The sequence below is a fragment of the Ursus arctos genome, chromosome X, assembly GCF_023065955.2.
Source record: "Ursus arctos isolate Adak ecotype North America chromosome X, UrsArc2.0, whole genome shotgun sequence".
Classification (NCBI taxonomy): domain Eukaryota; kingdom Metazoa; phylum Chordata; class Mammalia; order Carnivora; family Ursidae; genus Ursus; species Ursus arctos.
Window position 1 is genome coordinate 75,568,315 of NC_079873.1, and position 18,413 is coordinate 75,586,727.

Here is an 18,413-nt window from a genome sequence, read left to right on the forward strand (position 1 = left end):
TATCATGTTATCTGTGAAGAGACTGAATTCTTCACTGCCAAATTGAGCGTCTTTTATTTCTTTTAGTTGTCTGATTGCTGAGGCTAAGACACCTAGTACTATGTTGAACAATAATGGTGAGACTGGGCATCCCTATCGTGTTCCTGACCTTAACGGAAGAGCTCTCAGTTTTTCCCCATTGAGAATGATATTTGTTGTGGGCTTTTCATAGATGGCTTTTATGAAATTGAAGAAGGTACCCTCTATCCCTACAGTCTGAAGAGTTTTAATCAGGAAATGATGCTGTATTTTGTCAAATGCTTTTTCTGCATCAATTGAGAAGATCACGTGGTTCTTGTCTTTTCTTTTGTTAATGTGATCTATCATACTGATTGATTTGTGAATGTTGAAACACCCTTGTATCCCAGGAATAAATCCCACCTAGTCATGGTGAATAATCCTCTTGGATCCTATTGGCTAGGATCTTGGTGGGTATTTTGGCATCCATGTTCATCAAGGATATTGGTCTGTAATTCTCCTTTTTGATGGGTACTTTGCCTGGTTTTGGAATCAGGGTAATGTTTACCCTCATAAAATGGTTTTGGAAGTTTTCCTTCTGTTGCTATTATTTGAAACAGCTTCAGGAGAATTGATGTTATTTCTTTCTTAAATATTTGGTAGAATTCCCCTGTAAAGCCATCTGGCCCTGGACTCTTGCTTTTGGGAAATTTTTGATTACTGCTTCAATTTTGTTACTGGTTATTGATCTGTTCAGATTGTCTATTTCTTCCTGTTTCAGTCTTGGTAGTTTATAAGGTTCCAGAAAGACATGCCTTTCTTCTAGATTGCCTAGTTTGTTGGCATCTAGTTGCTGGTAATAATTTCTAACAATTGTCTCTATTTCCTTGGTATTAGTTGTGATCTCTCCCCTTTCATTCATGATTTTATTTATTTGGGTGCTTTCCCTTTTCTTCTGGATAAATCTGTCCAGAGGTTTATTGATCTTATTAGTTCTTTCAAAGAACCAGCTTTTAGTTTCATTGATCTGTTCTACTCTTTTTCTGTTTTCTGTATCATTGATTTCTACTTTAACCTTTATTATTTCTCTTCTCCTGCTTAGGCTAGGCCTTTTTTCCTGTTCTTTCTATGGGTTAGGTTAGCATGCACATATGGGATTTTTCTAAATTCTTGAGAGAGACTTGCTTGGCTATGTACTTCCCTCTTAGGAGTGCCTTTGCAGTATCCCACAGGTTTTGGACCAATGTGTTTTCATTTTCATTGGTTTCAATGAATTAAGTTCTTTAATTTCCTGCTTGAACCATTCATTCTTTAGCAGGATGCTCTTTAACCTCCAAGTGTTTGAATTCCTTCCAAATTTCTTGTTGTTGTTCAGTTTCAGTTTCCATGAATTGTGGTCTTTAAATATGCAGGGGATAATCTCAATATTTTGGTATCAGTTAAGACCTGATTTGTGACCCAGTATGTCGTCTATTCTGGAGAAAGTTCCGTTTGCACTTGAGAAGAGTGATTATTTTGGGGGTTTTTAGGATGCAATGTGCTGTATATATATATATGAAGTTGAACTGGTTCAATGTTTCCTTTAAAGCTCTTGTTTCTTTGTTGATCTTTTGCTAAGATGATCTGTCCATTGCTGTGAGTGTTGTATTGAAGTCTCCTACTATTAATGTATTATTATCAATATGTTTCTTTATTTTGGTTATTAATTGGTTTATATAATTCGTTGCTCCCATGTTGGGGCAAAGATATTTACAATTGTTAGATTTTCTTGTTGGATAGGCCCTGTAAGTATGATATAGTGCCCTTTTACATCTCTTACTACAGTCTTTGGTTTAAAATCTAATTTGTCTGATATGAGTATTGCTACCCCAACTTTTTTTTTTTATGTCCATTGGCATGGTAAATAGTTCTACATCCCCTCACTTTCAATTTGGTGGTGTCTTTAGTTTCAAAATGAGTGTCCTGCAGACAGCATATGGATGGGTCCTGTCTTTTTATCCACTCTGAAATCCTGTGCCATTTCTTGGGAGCATTTAGGCCATCCACTTTGAGAGTAACTATTGAAAGATATGAATTTAGTGCCATTATATTGCCTGTAAAGTCACTGTTTCTATAGATTGTCTTTGTAAATTTCTGGTCTATATTACTCATGGGGTCTTTCTTCTTTTTGTATAGAATCCCCTTAATATTTCTTGCAGGGCTGGCTTGGTGGTCACATATTCTTTCAGTTTCTGCTGGTCCTGGAAGCTCTTCATCTCTCCATCCATTCTGAATGACAGCCTTTCTGGGTTAAGTATTCTTGGCTGCATGTTCTTCACTTTTAGTACCCTGAACGTTTCTTGCCAGCACTTTCTGGCTAGCCAGGTCTCTGTCAACAGGCCTGACATAATTCTGATATTTCCCCTTTGGTATGTAAGAAATCTCATCCCTTTAGCTGCTCTCAGGATAGTTTCCTTGGCTGTAAGATTTTTCAAGTTTCACTATTATCTGCTAGGGTGTTGGTCTATTTTTATTGATCTTGGGAGGAGTCTTCTCTGCCTCTTGGACACAAATGCTTGTTTCCTTCCCCAGATTAGGGAAGTTCTCAGCTATGATTTGCTCAAATATACCTTCTAGTCCCCCCCCTCTCTCCATCCCCTCAGAGATTCCACTAATTCTGACATTGGAACCTTTCATGATATCATTGAGCTCTCTAAGTCTCTTTCCATGTGCTACTAGCTGCCTATCCCTATCCTCCTTGGCTTCCTTCCTTTCTATCAGCTTATCTTCTAGATCACTAATTTGTTCTTCTCCATCATTTACCCTGCATTTTAAGGTATCCAGCTTAGACTGCATCTCATTCATAGTATTTTTAAGTTTGGCCTGATTAGATCTCATTTCTGCCCTTAGAGATTCTATATTGTTGCTAATGCTTTTCTCAAGCCTAGCTATTGACTTCATAATTGTTACCCTGAAGTCTATCTCTGACATCTTGCTTATATCCATATCCTTTAGATCTGTGGCAGAGGCCATTGTCTCTGATTCTTTTCTTTTGGGAGTTCCTTCTCCTAGCCATTCTGTGGAGGGATGGTTGAAGAAATGAACAAAGTCCAAAATATCAGCCAAGACCCAAGCAAGATGCATCCTAGTAAAATCTGGATGGCTGGAAGCCAACATTGAAGAAACAAATCAAAAATGAAACACAAGAATAAAATTTATAAATTTTAAAAAATTTAAGAAAATTAAAAAGAGTGTGAGTGGAAAGTGGGGCTATAATCTCTCAGTATGGACAAAGTTGGGTGTTTCAGTTGTTCCTGTGTGTATTTTATTCTGTTTTTTAGATGACAGTACTTCCCAAAATTATAGGGAAGTAAAACTTTTATGTATATAAAGGTAATATTGAATATGGAAGAAAGGACTACAATGAAACATACATCTATGAAAAATATAGGTGTGAAAAGTACAGTTAAAAAGCTACTATGAAATATAAGTTGATATAGTAAACAACTAGTTGAAATGAGAAAAAGACAAAAAGATAAAAAAAAAAACAGAAAAGAAGCATAAGAGAAAGAATACAAAGTAAAAGAGAGCTGTATCTGAAAAATAAACAAGCCATGAGGCAATGCCTGGAGCTCAATATACTATTTCCCCCCAGTGTTGGGATTTTGCAGTCTTATGGGGACCATAGTGTTGTTCTCTTGTTCTTCCAGTTTGTCCTCTTGGTGAGGAGTCTGCTGCACTGTTTCTCAGGCAACCCTTCTTGGGCGGTTTTGCCCTGTCCCCTTTTGGGCAAATGGACTCCACCGAAACTGGTTTTTTGAGCTTATGTTCTCTGGCAGCTTTCTGTGTCTCTCCCAAGCGCCAGAGCAAAAATAGCCTCATCCAAACTTCTCGCCCAGAGCAGAGAAATTGCAGTCTGCTCTCTTCACTAAACCCTCCATGACAAACAGCCTCAGTTTCTATATGTGCTGCTGAAACCATGGCCTCTTGCAGTCTGCACCCACAGTGACTCTCTCAGAGGTTGAACCAGGGGTCTGGGTGTGTCCCTGCCCTTTGTGCTTCCAAAACTGGGAGTGGTCATGGGCTTCTGCGTGTACTGCAGCTACTGGACCCTGTCTGGGTGCTTCTCTAAAGCCCGTCCTGGCTGCTACCACTCTGCGAGTTTTTGCCAAGTACCTGGCACAGGACATTTTTGTGCTCGGGTGTTATATCACTTTCCAGGAGCCTGCTTATGGAAGATCCCTCTCTCTTCTGTTTATCTTCTGATATCTCCATGCAGATTCATGACTCCACCCTTCCTACCTCATGACAGGCAGTGCTTTTCTGATTGTAGAGATCCAGATATATATTCTTACATCAAAGGCTGATTTCATGGGTGTTAAGAATGTTTTGTTAGATATCCAGCTAAATTCAGGGGACCAGTTGAAACGGAGTCCTCTACTCTTCCACCATCTTGCCTATCCCCTAATTATTTGAGATTTTTCTTCTCGTGGTAGGTTTGTATTGCTATATACTTCCCTCTTATAACCACTTCTGCTGCATCCCAAAGGTTTTGGACCTTCATGTTTTCATTATCATTTGTTTCCATATATATATATATATATATTTTTTAATTTCTTCTTAAATTTTGTGGTAGACCCATCCATTCTTTAGTAGGATCTTCTTTAACCTCCATGTATTTGTGGCTTTCCAAATTTTTTCTTTTGGTTGACTTCAAGTTTTATAGCACTGTGGTCAGAAAATATGCATGGTATGATCTCAGTCTTTTTGTACTTGTTGAGGCCTGGTTTGTGACCTAGTATGTGATCTGTTTTGGAGAATGTTCCATGTTGACTTGAAAAGAATGTGTATTCTGTTGCTTTAGGATGAAATGTTCTGAGTATATCTGTTAAGTCCATCTAGTGCAGTGTGTCACTCAAAGCCATTGCTGATTTTCTGATGAGACAATCTGTCCATTGATGTAAGTGGGGTGTTAAAGTCCCCTACTATTTCTGTATTATTATCAAGGAGTTCCTTTATGTTTGTTTTATATATTTGGGTGTTTCCATGTTGGGGGCACAAATATTTACAATTGTTAGATCTTCCCGTTGGGTAGACCCCTTTATTATCATTTAGTGTCCTCCTTCATCTCTTGTTGCAATCTTTGGTTTATAATCTAGTTTGTCTGATGTGAGTATTGCTACTCTGGCTTTCTTTTGGTGTCCATTAGCATGGTAAATGTTACTCCATCCCCTCCCTTTCAATGTGCAGGTGTCGTTAGGTCCAAAATGAATCTCATTTAGGAAGTATATTGATTTTTTAAAATCCATTCTGACACCCTATGTCTTTTGATTGGAGCATTTATTCCATTTATATTCAGAGTAATTATTGATAGATATAAATTTAGTGCCATTTTATTATTTTTTGTCATTGTTTCTGGAGACCTTTTCTGTTCCTTTCAGATCTTTGTTGCTTTTGGTCTTTCCCACTCAAAGAATCCCTCTTAATATCTCTTACTGGGTGGGTTTAGTAATCACAAACTACTTTAATTTTTATTTGTCTGAGAAACTATCTCTCCTATTCTAAATAATAGCATTGCTGGGTAGAATATTCTTGGCTGCAGATTTTCCCCATTCAGCTCATTGAATATATCCACTGTTTTCTGACTTGCTGAATTTCTGTGGGGAGTTCTGCTACTAACTTTATTTCTCTTCCCTTGTAAGTTACACACTTTTTTTTGTCTTGCTGCTTTTCTGATTTTTTCTTTATCTCTATATTTTGCAAATTTAACTATGATATGTCTTGGTGTTGGCCTGCTTTTGTTGATTTAGATGGTAGTTCTCTGTGCCTCCTGGATTTGGAAGTTTTTTTCCTTCCCCAGGTTAGGGAAGCTCTAGCTATAACTTCCTCAAATAAACCTTCTGCCCCTTTTCTTTCTCTTCTTCTCCTAGGAATCCCATGATACAAATATTATTATTTCATGGAGTCACTGAGTTCCTTATGTCTGCTTTCATGATCCAACATTTTTCTTTCCCTCTTTTGATCAGTTTCATTGTTTTCCATATCCTATTTTCTATATCATTTGTTCATTCCTCTGCTTTTTCCATCCTTGGTGTCATTACATTCAGTCAGTTTCAAATCTCATTTATTGTGTTTTTCATTTTAGCCTTATTCGTTTTTAGCCCTTTTATCTCTGTGATAGGATTTACTGTAGTTTTTTCTGTGCTCTTTTTCAAGTCCAGCTAGTATACTTATGATTGTTGCTTTAAATTCTCCATCAGGCATATTACTTATATCTGTTTTGATTAGATCACTGGCCATGACATTTTGTTGTTCTTTCTTTTGAGATTAATTCCTCTGTCCTGGTATTTTGTCTAGGTCTTTGTCTTCTCCTTATTAGCAAAGCCATTTACATTTCTTGCTCCTGAAATAGTGGCTTCATGAATAAAAGTTCATATAACGTCCAGGGCCTGGTGCTTCAGGGAGTGTCTCTGGTGCATGTTCTGTGCACTCTGCTACTGTTTTATAGCTGCTCTATCCCAGGTCAGTCTTCTGCAGTATTTCTCCTTCCCTGCAGTGGGGATTGTTTGGACCCTGGTCAGACTGTGGCAAGTTTTAACTAGGTATGCTCTGGTCTACTTGTAAAAAGAGCCTGATGCTATTTCCACTAGAGCTGAAGCTTTACAGAACTCTATGGCCAGTAGATATTGTGCATGAGGGTTTATGCTGGTCTTCTGGGCAAGGGCCAACTGCTCTGGTTGTCAGGCACACTGTCCAAGAAAAACAGTATCAGAAGAAGGCAGGGAACTGGGGTTTGGTATAAGCAGATTAGTTAGCCAGTGTTGGTGCTGTGCTATTTACTGAGATAGTTGATGCTGAGGGGTAGGAGAAGGAAATGTCTCCAGCAAGCTCCTTTGTCCCCAGAGGGGGTATTCCTGTTTGCTGCTGTCAGGGAAGCCTTCCCAGAAGAGCAAACATGTCCTCCCTGTGCATTCTAGATGTTTTTCAGATTGCTATTCTCACAGTATCTGTGTCCAGGTTGCTTTCCTGCCTGGAGCAGCACAGTACACTTTGGGCTCTATCTCAGTCAGGCCACCTGAGTTTCAAAACTCCAAACTTTAGGGACCTGGTGTTGTGGGAACTTGACCTGGTCCTCCAGGGGAGGATCTCACTGCACTGGGATCGATGCAGGTTTGGGCCAGGAGGATAGCTGCACCAGAGCACAGGAGCATAGGGTTTGGAGCAAAGCACACCAAAGAGCCAGTGTCTAGGTTGGCCACTGTCAGCAGGTGTCCCTGCACCTATGCTGAAGGGCAAGGGAGGTAAATGATGCCTAGTGGTTCCTTTGTCCCCAAAGAGGGAATGCCACCTCTCTCAGATGTGCTCCAAGGAGGGGGAAACATTTCTCCCAGTACATCTCAGACAATCCTCAGATCTTGCAGTCTGCACCTGGTTACCTGCCTGCCTTCTCTACAGGAGCACTGCCTCTACCTCAGGGCTCTATACCAACCACATTCTGGACTTCTAAAACTCCAGTCTTTGAGCCCTGCTTGTTGTAAAAACTCAGTAAAATCAGCTCCTTTCACTTTCCCAGTCAATGGGGGAAAGTGTTTTCCTCATGCAACCCCTGTGTGCTGCTCTTGCTCTCTCTCTTTCTATGACCAGGACTCCATCCCCTTGACAGCACCCATGATCCATTTTTTCCCCCAAACATGTCTCCACACCTCCTACTTTCCATGATGTGGCCTCTTCTCACCCTCTGGTTGTGCAGTTTGTTCTGGAAGTCCTTTGATCAATTTCTTGGGTATTCAGAATGATTTGGTATTTATGTAGTTGCGTTTATGACCACGGCAAGTCTAGGGTCCTCCTACTACTTCACTGACTTATCTTCAGCTTATTCTATAAATAAAAGATTGATTTAACATTTGAAAATTTTGTTTATATATTATTTTCCATATTAGTGGAATGAGAAAAACTATGTCTTCTCATCACTACATGCAGAAAAATCATTTGAATAAATTTGACACAATCAGTTAGGAAATTGAAAAATGAAAAACACTGCCTTATTCTCACAAGCACCTATTCAAAACTATGACGAACATCATACTTAATAGTATATGGTTGAAAGCTTTTCCTGTTCTAAGAAAAATTGAGGGTTAAGGATGTCTGCTATTACCACTTCCCATCAACACTATAGTGAAGACTTCTGCCAAGTCAATAAGATGATCAATTACAAGAAAAAAAAGAGGAACCAAAATGTTTAGTCTTGCAGTCAGGAAGATGGCAAACAGAAAATCCAAAAGGATTTATAAATAAGTTATTAGAATTAATAAAAGTGTTCATAAAGTTCTGTGAATATGTAAGATCAATATTCCAATATCAATTATATTCTTAATTACTAGCAGCAAATAGTTATAAAGTGTAATATTAAAAAAAGAATGTCATTTAAAATAGAAAGCAAATATATAAGGTGCCTAGAAATAAATTCAAAACATCTTCAAGTCTTTTCTTTTCCATAATAATATTTTTATTATGTAATTCACCATACAGTACAACCCTGGTTTTTGATGTAAAGTTCCATGATTCATTAGTTGCGTATAACACCCAGGGCACCACGCAATACGTGTCATCCTTACTACCCACCACCAGCCTATACCATTTCCCAACCCCCCTCCCCTCTGAAGCCCTCAGTTTGTTTCTCAGAGTCTCTCATGCTCCATTCCCTCTTCTGATTACCCCCCCTTCTTTATCCCTTTCTTCTCCTACCAATCTTCCTAGTTCTTATGTTCCATAGATGAGAGAAATCATATGATAATTGTCTTTCTCTGCTTGACTTATTTCACTTAACATTATCTCCTCCAGTGCTGTCCATGTTGCAGCAAATGTTGAGAAATCGTTCTTTTTGATAGCTGAGTAATAGTCCATTGTGCATATGGACCACAACTTCTTAATCCAGTCATCTGTTGAAGGGCATCTCGGTTCATTCCACGATTTAGCTATTGTGGTCAATGCTGCTATGAACATTGGGGTGCATATGGCCCTTCTCTTCACAACGTCTGTATCTTTGGGGTAAAAACTCAGTAGTGCAATGGCTGGATCATAGGGTAGCTCAATTTTTAACTTTTTAAGGGACCTCCACACTGTTTTCCAGAGTGCCTATACCAACTTGCATTCCCACCAACAATGTAAGATGGATCCCCTTTCTCCACATCCTCTCCAACAATTGGTGTCTCTTGCCTTGTCAATTTTTGCCATTCTAACTGGTGTAAGGTGGTACCTTACTGTGGTTTTGATTTGAATTTCCCTGATGGCTAATGATTTTGAACATTTTTTCATGTGTCTGTTAGTCATTTGTATGTCTTCATTGGAAAAGTGTCTGTTCATATCTTCTGCCCATTTTATGATTTGTTTCTCGCATATCGAGTTTGAGAAGTTCTTTGTAGATCTTGGATACCAGTCTTTTATCTGTAGTGTCATTTGCAAATATCTTCTCCCATTCCGTGGGCTGCCTCTTAGTTTTTTTGACTATTTCCTTGGCTGTGCAGAAGCTTTTTATCTTGATGAAGTCCCACAAGTTCATTTTATCTTTTGTTTCTCTTGCTTTTGGGGATGTGTCATGAAAAAGGTTGCTGTGGCCGATGTCGTAGAGGTTGCTGCCTATGCTCTCCTCTAGGATTTTGATGGATTTCTGTCTCACAGAAAGATCTTCAAGTCTTTGAAAAAAATCATTTTAAAGCTCAGTTGAAGGACAGTGAAGAAAACTACATAATTACAGAGAAATTCCATATTCATAGTTTGTAAGAATCAATATCATAAAGATATCATTCATCCTGAGTTATTCCAGACAATTCATTCAATTCAAATCCAATCAAAATGCTGTTTTGCTTTGTTTTGTTTTATTTTTAGAAACTTGACAAGAAGGACAAGGTAGATGAAGTTTCTCTAACAGACATCAAGTACCATAAAGCTACTCATAACTCTGCCACTGTGGTGTTGGCCTAGAGAACAAACTGACAACAAACTAATATCCAAAATTCGAAATATGGACATAATTGCTACAAAACAGTAAGAATCCAACACTAAAAGAAAAAGAGGTTAAATATATGAATATATACTTAACAAAAAAGGAACTCATTTGAACTCAATTGAAAATATACTTAACTTTCCTAGTATTCAGGGGAATGCAAACTAAAGCCCAAGAACACAGCATTTTCCATTTATGAAAGTGGCTAAAAATTAAGTCTGTATATCAAGTGTTATTGAATGTGTAGAGAATTGGCAACACAAACACAACTCTAGTCCATATGGAAAATAATTTGGCATTATGTGATAAATTTGAAGATGAACCTACACTATGACCCAGATATTTCATTTCTCATGTATACTTTAAAAAAATCTTTGTATCTATATACAAGGAGACATACATAAAAATGTTCATAGGACACTGTAATAGCAAAACACTGGAGACAGCACTAATGTATAAATAAAAATAAATAAATAAATAAATAAATAAATAAATAAATAAATAGTGGTATATTAATCCAATGGAATACCATCCTGCCATGAAAATGACTAATGCAGATCTACATATGTCAGCATGGATAAATATCCAATATATAGAGTTGAAGAATCTACAAGTTGCAAGTTATATCATTTATATGAAGTTTTAAAATATTCACAACAATACTATCTATTATTTAATGGTATGCCTATGCAGTATGTCATATAAAGATGTGAATAGAAATAATATGCACTCAAATCAGAGTAGTGATTTTTCTGGAGTGGAGGGAAAATGATTTGATTGGTAAGGATATGCAGACGTCTTCACTGTAGTTTGTTTCACTTATTTCTTAAGCTGGATAAGGATGTATATATACATTTGCTTTACTATGTTTTGCATATTAATGCTTTATTATACATTTTAATATATGTAAATTAGCTCTAGATAAATTTAAAGAAAAGAAAAAAGATCTTTGAATTCTTAGAACATTAATCTTTCCACACGGAAACAATAAATACTAATGGAAGTTGAGAAGATGAAGGGATTTACCTTGCTTCATCTTTGTCCATTCTGGCTGCTATAACAAAAATACAATAGACTGGGTGGTTTATCAATGAGTTATATTTATTTTTCATAGTTCCAGAGGCTACAAGTCCAAGATCAGAGTGCCAGGCATGGTTGGGTTCTGGTGAAAACCCTCTTCCAGGTTGCATACTGCCAACTTCTCTCTGTATCTTGACATTGTAGATGTGGGGGAGGGGTGAGGGATTTCTTTGGAGATGCTTTTATAAGGGGACTGATCCCATTCATAAGGGCTCTGCCCTCATGACTTAATCACCTCTCAAAAGCCCTATCTCCTAATGCAATAATCTTAGGGGTTAAGATTTCAGCATATGAAATTTGAGGAGACATAAACATTCAGACCATATCACTCTACTATTTTGCCTGAGTTGATATAAGTGAAAATCTCTGGTGCTCATCTTTGAATTTTGTCAGAATATATTCTCTTTAGTTTCATTGCATTTGATGTTATGATGGTTTTTCATGTTGAGTTTAATTATTTGTAGCAAAAAACAAACATCCTTTTTCAAAGTCTGTGTTTTAAAGATTTATAAAGATTTGTTTTTAAATAATTAACAGTATGCTTAAAAAAGATAAAAATCCATGATTCTTTGATCAATTATTAGGAACATTTTTAAACAAAATCTGACCCCAAATTATTTTCTCTTGGCTGAGTCAGAAAGGTTTTTAAAATATTAATAAACTAATAAGTTATCCTTCTATTTAAAAAGGTAGAACAAATCAAATATGCTATAAGCTTTTCTGTTTATTTTACATTATAATGTCCACCAAACAAAAATATTGTCAAACTTATATTTTATCATCTTTCAGTTATACACCCTGTCCATTATAATATATGGACAACTTTCTTAAATATACATGATTAATATGAGAATATTCAATGGAGTATATAATAGACCTGTATAAAAATTTTAGTATTTGTTTATAAAATACTATTTAGGCTAGAAGCTCCCAAATAAGTTTGCTAAAACCTGAAAGCTCTTGGGGGTTAGGAGGTTTAAGTTTCTAACTAACAAACATATCTCAACATAATAAAGGCCATATTTGAAAAACCCACAGCTAATACCATCCTCAATGGGGAAAAATTGAGAGCTTTTCCTCTACAGTCAGGAACAAGACAGGGATATCCACTCTTACCACTTTTATTCAACATAGTACTGGAAGTCCTAGCCACAGCAATCAGACAACAAAAAGAAATAAAAGTCATCCAAATCAGCAAGGAGGAAATAAAACTGTCACTATTTGCAGATAACATGATACTATATATAGAAAACCTGAAAGACTCCGCCAAAAAACACCCAAAACATGTTAGAACTGATACACAACTTCAGTAAAGTAACAGGATACAAAATCAATGTACAGGAATCTGTTCTGTATGTCAATAATGAAGCAGCAGAAAAGTTAAGGAATCAAACCTATTTATATTTGTACCAAAAAACAATAAGATACCTAGGAATAAACCTAACCAAAGAGGTAAAAGACCTGTACTCTGAAAATTATAAAACACTGATGAAAGAAACTGAAGTTGACAAAGAAATGGAAAGACATTCCATGTACACTGTTTGGAAGAACAAATATTGTTAAAATGTCTATACTACCCAAAGCAAACTACATATTTAATACAATCCCTATCAAAATAACAACAGCATTTTTCACAGAACTAGAATAAACAATCCTAAAATTTGAATGGAACCACAAAAGACCCCAAATAGCCAGAGCTACCTTGAATAAGAAAAGCAAAGTTGAAGTCATCACAATTACAGATCTCAAGTTATATAACAAAGTTATAGTGATCAAAACAGCATGGTTCTGGCACAAAAACAGAACATAGGTCAATGGAACAGAATAGAAAACCCAGAAATGGACCCACAATTTTTGGTGAATTAATTTTCAGTGAAGTAGGAAAGAATATACAATGAGAAAAAGTCTTTTCAACAAATGGTGTTGAGAAAACTGGACAGCAACATGCAAAAGAGAGAAACCGGACCACTTTCTTACACCAAACACAAAATGAACTCAAAATGAATCAAGGACCTAAATATGAGACCTGAAGCCATAAAAATCCTAGAAGAGAACACAGACAGTAACTTCTTTGACATCAGCTGTAACAACTTCTCTCTAGATATGTCTCCTGTAGCAAGGGAAACAAAAGCAAAAATAAACTATTGGGACTTCATCAAACTAAAAAGTTTCTGCACAGTGAAAGAAACAACAAAATTAAAAGGCAATCTTCAGAATAGGAGAAGATATTTGTAAATGACATATCTGATAAATAGTATCCAAAATATATAAAGAACTGATGCAACTTTATACCCAAAAAAACAAACAATCCATTTAAAAAATGGGCAGAAAACATAAACAGACATTTCTCCTAAGAAGATATACAGATGGCCAGTAGACATCTAAGAAGATGCTCATCATCACTGATCATCAAAGAAATGCAAATCAAAACTACAATGAAATGTCACCTCACACCTGTCAGAATGGATAAAGTCAACAACACAAGAAACAACAGGTGTTTTCAAGGATATGGGGAAAGGGGAACCCTCTTGCATTGTTGGTGGAATGTAAACTTGTGCAGCCATTGTGGAAAACATTATGGAGTTTCCCCAAATCATTAAAAATAGAACTACCATAGAATCCAGCAATTGCACTACTAGGTATTCACCCAAAGAATACAAAAATACTAATTCAAAGGGATACATTCACCTTGATGTTTATAGCAGCATCATCTACAATAACCAAATATGGAAACAGCTCAAGTGTCTATGGACTGATGAATGGATAAAGAAGATGTGGTATATATATAATGGAATGTTACTCAGCCATAACAAAGAATGAAATCTCGCCATTTGCAACCACATGGATGTAGAGAATATAATGTTAAGTGAAACAAGTCAGTCAGAGAAAGACAAATACCATATGTTTTCACTCTTATGTGGAATTTAGGAAATGAAACAAAAGAACAAAGGGGAAAAAAGAGAGAGAGAGAGGCACACGAAGAAACTGACTCTTAACTATAGAGAACAAACTAATGGTTACCAGGGATGAGGTGGGAGGGTGAATGGGTGAAATCAGTGATAGGGATTAAGGAGTGCACTTGTTGTGATGAGCTCTGGGTGTTATACAGAAGTGTTGAATCACTACATTGTATACTTGAAATTAATATTACACTATATGTTAACACACTGGAATGTAAATAAAAACTTACAAAAAATAATTTGTTTCAACAAACAAATTTTAATTAAAAAGACTTGATGATTATCTTTTTTTTAAAATATTTTATTTATTTATTCGACAGAGATAAAGACAGCCAGCGAGAGAGGGAACACAAGCAGGGGGAGTGGGAGAGGAAGAAGCAGGCTCATAGCAGAAGAGCCTGATGTGGGGCTTGATCCCACAACGCCGGGATCATGCCCTGAGCCGAAGGCAGACGCTTAACCGCTGTGCCACCCAGGCGCCCCTTGACTTGATGATTATCTGATAATGCATTTAGAAAGTATCACGGAACCTATCGTAATAATATGGTAAAACAATTTTTGTGCAAGCAATATTATTTATATCAGCCTAAGTGTTCAATTAGGTTGGGAGTATGAATTGATGAAAACAATTTCAACAGAAATACAGCGAGGTTACCTTGACTTTCTAGATAGAGTAGCCATCCAAAACTTATACAAAAAAGGCTAGTCCAGACAAATAAAACACTCTTGGAAACTAAGCTAGGCACTTAACTTTTTGGCAGAAACTCTCTCATAGTACTTTATGACTATATTAAATAAATAGTAACCCACTGGCCCAAAAGACTGAATACATTATTCAAAGTGGAGTAAGCATAGTCATCTGGTGAGATCTTTCCTTGTGCCACCTAATATAAATTGCTACAATAAAAGGAAAATATTTTGTTTAAAATTTTAATTCTATTTGGCAAGATGCCCTATCCTTTTGTCTCTAAGAACTAATCAGAATTTAGTGACTGTTCAACTAAAAAAAAATTGAAAATGTAAGTTTACCATTGAAAAGAAGAAAAGGAGCATGTATCATTGCTAGTGGTGAGAAAAGTGGATACTGTAGACACACACACACACAGAAGCAATTGGGATCAAAGAATTCCATTATATGATGGTTAATAACATCTCTGCTTCTACAGTTTTTGTAAGTGAAATCGAATTAAACTAAAGAGATAGTCACACTGGCATTTCATTGTCTTTCTTGTTCAAATAACCTTTCAAATAATGTTGCCACCAAATTTGGATTTACAATTTTTAATGCCTCCATAAATGCTCCTTACCTCCTCTCCCCTCTCCCTGCATCCAGCAAACATGTTTTATACTTATTTGTATTTATTTATATTAAAGGATTGTGGAGTTCACATTAACAGTGAAATCTCTTTCAAGTAAGTGGTAGGGATTTCTCTGTTCACAATCACAGTTCTTGTCAGGTAGTTAGATGAAATCTGGGACAGGACAGTAATCTCTGGATCTGCATAGGAAGGATTAACCAGCCAGAACTCAAAGAAAAGCCTCATTAAGATTAATCTGCAATTTCTTGGGGCCCACACTAAAGAAAAGCTATTCCCTTGATCAAGGTGACCAGGGGTAGATGTCACTGACATTAGTCCCTTGGGAAGGGGGGTTAAGAAGAATCTAAGTTTAGGGAAATGGTGCTCCCAAGACTTGTTGATCAAGAAACAATCAATAAAAAGATCTCAGAACACAAGAGACGTTATATGTAGTTGCTATTACAAAATACTCAGATATCATGAGGATGCAAGTATCCCACAAAATGAAGTTTATTGGTGTTAATAAATTTAAACAGATTGCTTAAAATAGCCTCCCTAAGGTTTGTGAATATGTCCCTCCATTTCTTATGGTGTTTGCACAGTAATGGGGCAAATTATGTGAGCTCACAGTTTAGTACAAATATCAATTGATTGTCAGTTGGAAACCTCTGTTGGGTAGATCCATTTTTCAAAGAGGAAGTAAGTTTGATCCATTGTATGTGTCTTTTTCCAATCACATGCTAAACGTGTCTCAGGATTCTTCAAGGTCCATTGCAACAAACAGTGTAGGTTGGAACTGGTCACTTTGGTTAATTCCTCCTGATTTCCTTAACAAGCATTTTTTGAATTCGCACTGCAATAAAGTATTGCCAATTTTCTGTTCTGGAACTATCCAAACATTTTATTTATTCATACCTGTCCAGCTGCCAAGTCCTGAATGGAAAAGACCTTTCTTTAGAAAACTTTTTTGTCCATAAAGTATTTTCCACATAAATACATGGCTTCTCTGCCACTCAATAACAACAGTGTTCTAGAATAAGCCCTCATAGGGAAGAATTTCTCTTTCACATTTTTATTCAATAAGAGAAAAAAAAAGAGATCTAGGAGATTTGTCAAGGAAGCAAGGAAGCCTAGCCAACTAAGGGTTGGAGAGAGACAGAAAAAAATTTATAAAGCCAGGGAGCTCAAACCCCACCTCTACCTATCTCTGGAAAGTGAGCAAGAATTGTCTAACATAGTAACAGTTAACAGTGAGAGACTATGGACTCTGAGAAACAAACTGAGGGCTTCGGAGGGGAGGGGGGTGGGGGAATGGGATAGGCTGGTGATGGGTAGTAAGGAGGGCACGTATTGCATGGTGCACTGGGTGTTATACGCAACTAAAGAATCATCGAACTTTACATAAAAAACCAGGGATGTACTGTATGGTGACTAACATAATATAATAAAAAATATTTTTAAAAAAGTGATTATTTTATTCATTGTTAGTTATAACTAAGGGTAGTCTGCTCCTGCTGATACATAATGGAAAATTGGGAATGTGGTACCCACACAATAAATAAAATATTATACAGCTGCACTTTTATGTCTCTGCTGGAAGGACTTAAATACTTTCTCAAAGTATAAGAAAATCCAAATGAAATAGAAAGACAATACTTGATTTTCCAACTTTCCAGAAACAAAGGAAGAACTAACTCAGACTGTTTTTGGATTTTCCTTCATGATATATAGCTCTGTGGGTGTGAGAAACCCAATTTATGTTCTTCTCAGTTACATGCACCCTAAGTCCATTTTCACCTGGCCTTGTCCATCTTCACCAATCTGTCACATTCGACTCAGTTTGATGTGAAAATGTGCAGTCATGTGGTAATAAATGGATTCAGTTTCTTGATCCAGATTACTTATTAAACCTCCTCAACCTCCATTTATGAATAACGTTGATAATAGGTAAAATTGAAATTGTTTTAGGATCTTTCCCACTATAGAATGTGGTAGAACTGATTCTACCAGTGAACAGGGAGTAAAAAGAAATTATACATTAACTGTTTAAAGACTCTTTTTATATACAGCTCTTAAATAACTACTCCTTACTGATAGAAGCAGATCTCTGGTGTTATTTCCTAATGGCTTCTAGGGAGACTGACAACACAACTGATCTAGAAGTAACAGTAGGAGTAACCTAAAAAAGTGTTAATGCTTTTTTATAAAGATTTTATTTATTTATTTATTTATTTATTTATTTATTTATTTATTTTATTATCTATTTAGAGAGTGAGCAAGAGTAGGAGCAGTGGGAGAGAGATAAGCTCAAGTGCACTCTGTGCTGAGCACAGAGCCCCATGTGGGGCTTGAGCTTACGACCTAGAGATCATGACCTGAGCGGAAATCAAAAGTCAGACACTTAACTATCTGAGCCATCTAGGTGCCCCAAGTATTAATGCTTTTGCCAGTGTTACCACTAAAACTAAAAAACATGAAATAAATAGACCATCTATTCAATAGATGCTTATGCACTCATCACAGGACCATCACACTGCATAACTCTAGAGGGCCACATGCAGCAAGTATATTTGTTCCAGGGATTGCATTTCATGTAGACTACAATTCCCTGTGAATTGTCCCCTCTGGAGTCATGCTATTTGGCAGCCTTTGCCATGGGGTCATAATTTAAGAAATACTATAAAAATCAACTTCAGCTTCTCTTGTTGGCCTAGAATGATTGCTTGATAGCATTTTACATTTATAGCTAATGACCTTGAGTGCAGGATACAAGAGCAAGCTCACTGAGTTTGTAAATTATATCAGTTGTGTGAGTGTGTACTGCTACTATAGTTATGGCACTTCCTCTGCCCTAGAATACTACACTGGTTCAGGGCATGGGAAGCTTTGGAAAATACCTGCTGACTTCTAACAATAGAGAGTTCATTAATGTTGATGCTTCACTTTCTCTTTCTATCTCAAAGATTTTATTAACATTTGTTTTACTGGTTAAATTTGTTATCAAGATCCTTGATAATCTACACAGGGAGTTTGTCCCAAGAAACTGCATCTGCCAGACTGGTTAAAATAGCTTGTCTAACAATGTAGATTTTTTTT